This window comes from Chiloscyllium punctatum, chromosome 52 (genome assembly GCF_047496795.1).
Source record: "Chiloscyllium punctatum isolate Juve2018m chromosome 52, sChiPun1.3, whole genome shotgun sequence".
NCBI lineage: Eukaryota > Metazoa > Chordata > Chondrichthyes > Orectolobiformes > Hemiscylliidae > Chiloscyllium > Chiloscyllium punctatum.
In genome coordinates this window covers 17,363,183-17,369,513 of record NC_092790.1, presented here as the reverse complement: position 1 = coordinate 17,369,513, position 6,331 = coordinate 17,363,183, and positions in this window count along the sequence as shown.

Here is a 6,331-nt window from a genome sequence, read left to right as displayed (position 1 = left end):
AGTCCCGGAGCCGGCCCTGTTGTTTCTCTCTCCTGAAAGGGTTGTCCCTTTAAAGAGTCTTTCCCCTGAAGCAGCTGCTAACGGTCACTTGGGGCACGAGGCGGCCGTTAACCGCCATCTCGCGCGGGGCCTGAGGGGGCGGGGCCTGAAGCTAAAATGGCGCCGGGGCCACGCGGGAAGGAAAAGCGCCGAGGGAGAGCGGACTGTGTCAACATGTCCCGTCCCCGAGGGTCAGGATGGTGGTTATTGGGGGGTGGAGGGGGACAGGAGAGATTCCCCCTCCCAGTGAGGTATCTTGTACAAACCGCGAGGTCTCTCTCCGTCTCCCTGTCTCTGTGCATCTATCTCTCTCTGTGTAACTGTCCATGACTCTCTGACCAGGTCGATTAATCTCGATGACTCAGATCTTGTGTTTCTCTATGTCTCTCTATGACAGTGTTTCTTTATGACTCTGCCCCTCTGTATATCTATGTCTCTCTGTTTCTCCCTGAGTCTCTATGATTTTGCCGAGAGGTGCGAGGGAGGAGAGAAGGATTTCTGGGAAGGTTTTAAGTGGGAAATGCACCCAACTCCAGCTCCTGGAAAACCGAGTTAGGGAACTGGAGCTGGAGCTGATGATCTACAGATCATCCGGGAGGCTGAGGGAGAAATTGAGAGGATGTACAGGGAGGTGGTCATTCCTCAGACACAGTATAAGGACAGCTGGGTTACTGTTAGGGGAAGGAAAGGGAACCGACGGTCAGAGCAGGGATCCCCTGTGGCCGTTCCCCTCAGCGATAAGTACAGTATATCGTTTTGGATACTGCTGGTGGGATAGCCTACCAGGGAAAAACCATAGTTGTCAGGTGCCTGGCACTGTGGCTCAGAAGGGAAGGGCGGAAAATAGAAAAGCACTAGTGGTTGGGGACTCAATAGTTAGACGCATTAACAGGAGATTTTGTGGTCAGGAACAGGACTCCTGGAAGGTATATTGCCTCTCCAATGCCAGGGTCCGGGCTGTCGCCGTTTGGGTTTACAAGATAATGAAGGGGGAGGGTGAGCAGCCAGAAATCGTGATACATAATGGCACCAATGATATAGCCAGGAAAGGGATTGAGGCTCTGAAAAGTGATTACAGAGAGTTTGGTTGGAAGCTGAAGAGCAGGACGAGTAGAGTAGTGATCTCGAGTTTGCTACTGGTGCCACAAGATAGTGAGATGAGGAACAGTCAGCGAATGCAGCTTCACACGTGTCTGCGAGGCTGGTGCAGGAGGGAGAGGTTCAGATACCTAGACCATTGGGATACCTTTTGGGGAAGCTGGGACCTGTACGTGAAGGACGGGTTGCACCTGAACTCGAGGGGCAAAAATGTCCTGGCTGGGAGATTTGCTTGTGTGATTTGGGAGGGTTTAAACTAGTTTAGCAGGGGGGTGGGAATCAGAGCCACACGTCTGAGAGGGGATCATTTGCAGACAGGGTAGTGACAGGATGTATTGAATCTATCAGGAAGGTTTCTCGCGCGTTGAAACAAAGGGATCAGTTAAAGTGTGTCTGCTTTAATGCAAGGAGTGTCCGAAATAAAAGTGACAAACTTAGAGCATGGAACAGTACGTTGGGCTATGATGTTGTGGTCATAATGCAGATGTGGGTTCCACAGGGGCAGGAATGGTTGCTTGATGTTCCAGGGTTTAGAACATTTAAAAGGAACAGGGAGAGTGGAAAAAGAGGAGGAGGTGTAGCATTGCTAATCAGAGTGCATCACAGCTACAGAAACGAAGGTTGTTGAGGAAGCTTTGTCTGCTGAATCAGTATGGGTGGAAGTTAGGAACAGCAAGGGTTTTCTGTAGGCCACCTAATTGCAGTAGAGAGATTGAAGATCTCATAGGCGGGCAGATTCTGGAAAAGTGCAGAAGTAGCAGGGTTGTTATTATGGGTGATTTCAGCTTTCCCAATATCGACTGGAACTTCCTAAGTGCAGATGGTTTGGATGGAGCCGTTTTTGCCAGGTGTGTTCAGGAGGGGTTCCTTACTCCGTATGTGGACAGGACGATGAGTGGAGATTAGATTATCTACAGTGTGGAAAACAGGCCCCTTGGCACAACAAGTCCACCGACCCTCCGAAGAGCAACCCACCCCTACATTTACCCCTTCACCTAACACTACAGGCAATTTAGGATGGCCAATTCAACTAACCTTCACATTTTTGGACTGTGGGAGGAAACCGGAGCACCTGGAGGAAACTCACGCAGTCATGGGGAGAATGTGCAGACTCTACACAGACAGTTGCCTGAGGAGGGAATTGAACTCGAGTCTCTGGCACTGTGAGGCAGCAGTGCTAATCACTGTGCCACCGTACCGCCCATAAAGGCCATTTTTGATTTGGTGCTTGGCGACGAGCCAGGACAGGTGTCCGATCTCTCAGTGGGAGGGCACTTTGGTGAAAGTGATCACAACTGCCTCACATTTAGCATAGCCTTGGGGTGGGAAAGGAGCAATTACCGAGGGAACATACTTAATTGGGGAAAAGGAAATTATGATTCTATCAGACAGGATTTGGGAAGTACAGACTGGGAGTAATTGTTCCACAGAAAGGGCACAGCAGACAAGTGGAGACTATTTAAGGAGCAGTTGGTGCGAGTGATGCACGAACTTGTTCCTCTGAGACAAGTAAGAAGGGATAAGATGAAGGAACCTTCGATGACGAGAACAGAGGAACTTCTCATCAAAAGGAAGAAGGCAGCTTACGTAAGGTGGAGGAAGCAAGGATCCAGCACAGCTTTAGAGGATTACAGGCTTGCTAGAAAGGAGCTGAGAAATGGACTGAGGAGAGCCAGGAAGGGGGCATGAGAAAAGCTTGGTAAGAAGGATTAGGGAGAACCCAAAGGCATTTGACTCATACATGAGGAATAAAAGAATGATCAGGGAGAAGGTAGGGCCAATCAGGGATAACTGAGGGAACTTGTGCATGGAGTCTGAGCAGATTGGGGAAGCCCTAAATGAATTTTTTGCTTTGGTTTACACCAAGGAAAGGGAACTTGTAAATGGAAAATTAGTGGAGCTGGGAAGCAGTCTTGACCAGATCAAGGTTGATGAAGTTGATTTGCTAGAAATTTTGGAAAACATTAAGATTGATAAGTCCCCAGAGCCAGACCAGATTTATCATAGTCTGCTACAGGAAGTGAGAAAGAAGGTTGCGAAGCCGCTGGCGAGGATATTTGCTTCCTCCCTCTCCACAGGAGTTGTACTGGAAGCGAATGTTGTTCCTCTTTTCAGGAAGGATAATAGGGGAATCCCTGGCAATTACAGACCAGTCAGTCTTACGTCTGTGGTCAGAAAAGCTTTGGAAAGAATTCTGAGTGATAGGATTTATGACTATTTGGCAAAGCGTAGTGTGATTAAAGGCAGTCAGTATGGCTTTGTGAGGGCAAGTCATGCCTCACAAATTTTATTGAGTTCTTTGAGGAGGTGACAAGACAGGTTGATGACAGTCAAGTAGTGGATGTGGTGTATATGGACGTCAACAAGGTATTTGGTAAGGTTCCCCATGGTAGGCTCATTCATAAAGGTAGGAAGTATGGGATACAGGGAGATTTGACTATCTGGATTCAGAATTGGCTAGCTGACAGAAGGCAGAGTGTGATTGTGGTTGGGAATATTCTGCCTGGAGGTCAGTGTTGAGTTGGGTCCCGCAGGGCTCTGTTCTAGGGCCTCTGCTCTTTGTAGTTTTTATATATGACTTGGATGAGGAGGTTGAGGGGTGGGTTAGTAAATTTGCAAATGACACAAAGCTTGGAGGTGTCATTGATAGTGTAGAGAGCTACTGCAGCTTGCAGTGCGACACAGACAGGATGCAGATCTGGGCTGAGCAATGGTAGATGGAGTTCAACCTGGATAAATGCAAAATGATGCATTTTGGAAGGCCGAACTTGAATGCTGAATATAGGATTAAAGACAGGATTCTTGGCAGTGTGGAAGAACAGAGGGATCTAGATGTGTAAGTGCAAAGATCTCTCAAAGTTAACACCCAAGTAGAAAGGGTTGTTAAGAAAGCATATGGTGTTTTGGCTTTCATTAATAGGGGGATCGAGTTTAAGAGCCGCGAGGATTTGCTGCAGCTCCATAAGTCCTTGGTGAGACCACACTTGGAATATTGTGTCAGTTCTGGTCACCCTAGCATAGGAAAGATACAGAGGCTTTGGAGAGGGTGCAAAGAAGGTTTACCAGGATGCTGCCTGGACTGGAGGGTTTGCCTTATGAAGAAAGGTTGAATAAGCTTGGACTTTTCTCTCTGGAGAGAAGGAGAAAGAGAGGAGACCTGATCGAAGTGTACAAAATAATGAGTGGAATAGATAAGAGTCAACAGCCACAAACTTTTCCCCAGGGCAGGATTGACTGGTATGAGTAATCATTGTTTGAAGATTTTAGGAGGAAGGTATAAAGGATACGTCAGAGGTAGGTTCTTTACGCAAAGAGTTGTGAATGCATGGAATGCATTGCCAGCTGTTGTGGTGGAAGCAGAGTCATTAAGGACATTTAAGTGACTGATAGACTTGCACATGGATAACAGTGAGTTGAGGGGGGCATAGGATGAGTTATGAAATTTTGCATTAGGATTAAACCTCAGCACAACATCATGGGCTGTTGTGTGCTGTACTTTTCTATGCTCTATGACTATGAAACTCTCTCTGAGTGTATGGTGGGAGTATTGTTTGTTGCTGAGCACAACAATTGCTGCCTTAAAGTGCCTAACAGTTTCGTTTAATCATAGGCATCACTCTGTCAGTCCCAGAGCTGAGTGCCCACCTGGAAACGTGGTAGTGGAGGGAGACAGCACCCCTTTAAACCACTTGGTTCAACTCCAATTCAATATATTTTCCAGAAGGATGGTGAGGCAATTTACTGGGAATACTCCAATCACAGCCGAACCGTACACACAATCATCAACATCAGCAAACATCAAGAAGACAATTATCAGTGTTGTTTCTAACCAGTCTCTCCTGAACAGCAAATTCCTCGCCGTTTCAGTGATCAGGAAGTTTGTAAGCGACTCTATACAAATCCACATTATCGGAGCAATGTAATAGCACTGGGGGAGCGTGCAGAGGGAGATTTACCAGGATTTTACTTTGGGGGCTGGAGAGTTTCAGTGATGGAAAGAGATTGGATAGACTGTGGTTGTTTTCCTGAGAGCATAGGAGATTGAGTGTGGTGACATGATTGAGATGTATAAAATAATGGGTGTAGATAGGAAGAAACTTTTCCCTCTTAATGGAATGATCAATGACTAGGGGAGGGGCATAGATTGAAAGTAAGGGATAGGAGGTTTAGAGAGGGATATGGGGGAAAACATTTTCGCCCAGAGGGTGGTAGGGAATCTGGAACTCACTGCCTGTAAGGGTGAGAGAGGCTGAAATCCTCATCACGTTGAAAAATAATTTAGATGTTCACTTGTGATGCCAGGCTAGAGTTAGATTAAGTGGTCCTTGACGTTTCACTTGTATTTTATTACAGAAATATGAGCTTGGGTAAGGTGAATAGCCAAGATCTTTTCCCCAGGGCAGGGGAGTCCAAAACTAGAGGGCATTGGTTTCGGTGAGAGAAGAAAGATTGAAAAGCGACCGAAGGGGTAACTTCTTCACACAGATGGTGGTGCGTATTTAGAATGAACTGCCCGAGTAAGTGTTAGAAGTGGGTACAATAACAACCTCCAAAAGAGATTTGGAAAGATACATGGATAGGAAAGGTTGATACAGATATGGGCCAAATGAAAACAAATGGGACTAGTTTCATTTGTGAGACTTGGTCAGCATAGACGTGTTGGGCCGATGGGTCTATTTCCGTACTGTATGACCCTATGACTGGGAAAATTATATGCGAGAATAAAGTTGGTTGCTTTTGACTGGCATGGATTCAGCTGGCTGAAGATCCTGTTTCTGTGCTGTAGACCTCTGATGCTACAATTCCTTGTTAAGCAATCTATCAGAGAAAGGTAGAAAGTTAGACAATACGAGCTGAGGGAGGCTGATGGTAACATCAAAGATATTCCTAATGCGGTGGGATTGGGGACAGTGATGGTAACCCTCAGGATGTTGATATTGGGGATGGGGACAGTAATGGTAACCCCAAGGATATTGACAGTAGGGTAGGGGTGGGGACAGTAACAGTAACCCCCAGGATGTTGATAGTGGGGATGGGGACAGTGATGGTAACCCCTAGGATGTTTACAGTGGGGTAGGGGTGAGGACAGTGACAGTAACTCCCAAGATGATGATAGTGGGGATGGGGACAGTGATGGTAACCCCCAGGATGTTGATGGTGGGGATGGGGACAGTGACAGTAACCCCCAGGATGC